Source organism: Elephas maximus, chromosome 10 (assembly GCF_024166365.1).
Source record: "Elephas maximus indicus isolate mEleMax1 chromosome 10, mEleMax1 primary haplotype, whole genome shotgun sequence".
Taxonomy (NCBI): domain Eukaryota; kingdom Metazoa; phylum Chordata; class Mammalia; order Proboscidea; family Elephantidae; genus Elephas; species Elephas maximus.
This window is the reverse complement of record NC_064828.1, coordinates 100,670,890-100,672,393: the sequence shown is the minus strand read 5'-3', so window position 1 is coordinate 100,672,393 and position 1,504 is coordinate 100,670,890. Positions and strand designations below refer to the sequence as shown.

Genomic DNA, 1,504 nt, shown 5'->3' with positions numbered 1-1,504 from the left:
AATCAGGCTGTGACAATATTACTGGAGCATTGTTTACAGAAGGGGACATTTGAGAAAAGCTAAAATATTCACCAGTATGGGAATGGATAAATAAATTATGACATATTTTATATTAAAATCGTATGCAGCAATTAAAGTGTATTCTTTATAGTTCTACATACCGGTATGGAATTTTACCACTTTAGAAGTTTCAAAACTATAATACTAAGTGAAAAAGTAAGTTGCAGAAGGACATATATATATATATATGTATGTTGTCTTTTACAACATACAGTATAGTATGGTGTAATTTTACAAACATTTTATGTAAAAGAAAACATAGGGTCGCTATGAGTTGGAATTGACTCAATGCCACTGGGAGTTTATACTGTCTATTATAGTGTACATTCATGGGTGTATATAGGTACATCAGCATTGGCTGGGAATCGAACCCCGGTCACCCACGTGGGAGGTGAGAATTCTACCACTGAACCACCAATGCTTACACAACCTTCCTTGCTGAAAGTGAAGAGGACTTGAAGAACTTACTAATGAAGATCAAAGATCACAGCCTTCAGTATTGATTACACCTCATCATAAAGAAAACAAAAATCCTCACAACTGGAGCAATGAGCAACATCATGATAAACGGAGAAAAGATTGAAGTTGTCAAGGATTTCATTTTACTTGGATCCACAGTCAACAGCCAAGGAAGCAGCAGTCAAGAAATGAAAAGGCGCATTGCATTGGGCAAATCTGCTGCAAAGGACCTCTTCAAAGTGTTGAAGAGCAAAGATGTCACCCTGAAGACTAAGGTGCGCCTGACCCAAGCCATGGTATTTTCAATCACATCATATGCGTGTGAAAGCTGGACAATGAATAAGGAAGGCCGAAGAAGAGTTGACGCCTTTGAATTGTGGCGTTGGTGAAGAATATTGAATAGACCATGGACTGCCAAAAGAACGAACAAATCTGTCTTGGAAGAAGTGCGGCCAGAATGCTCCTTAGAGGCAAGGATGGCGAGACTGTGTCTTACATGCTTTGGACAAGTTGTCAGGAGAGATCAGTCCCTGGAGAAGGACATCATGCTTGGCAGAGTACAAGGTCAGTGGAAAAGAGGAAGACCCTCAATGAGGTGGATTGACACAGTGGCTGCAACAATGAGCTCAAGCATAACAACGATTGTAAGGATGGTTCAGGACCGGGCAGTGTTTCGTTCTGTTGTGCATGGGGTCGCTATGAGTCGGAATCGACTCGATGGCACCTAACAACAACAATAGGTACATCTATGTAAATATAAACATATAGAAGGATAGAAATCACTTTGTGTTTACTGGGCTGGAACAAAAAAAGATGAGGTGTGGGGTGGGGGGAAGACTAGTTTAAATTTAAATGTATAAATATCATTTTATCCTAAAAATTTCAAAGAAGCATAAAAACTGTACATTTGCCAATCGGAGTTGTGTATTTCTAGTAAAAAGTTTAAGAAAATTGCCTCACGATTTTATAGAAAAAAAAAGATTTT

At 38.7% G+C, this 1,504-nt stretch overlaps 1 non-coding gene across 1 annotated transcript; it reads right to left on the bottom strand.

The window, feature by feature from the left end:
• Positions 1-410: 410 nt before the first annotated feature.
• Positions 411-481, bottom strand: TRNAG-CCC (transfer RNA glycine (anticodon CCC)). Its single transcript has one exon. It is a non-coding gene; the product is annotated as a tRNA-Gly (tRNA).
• Between the last annotated feature and the right edge of the window lie 1,023 nt (positions 482-1,504).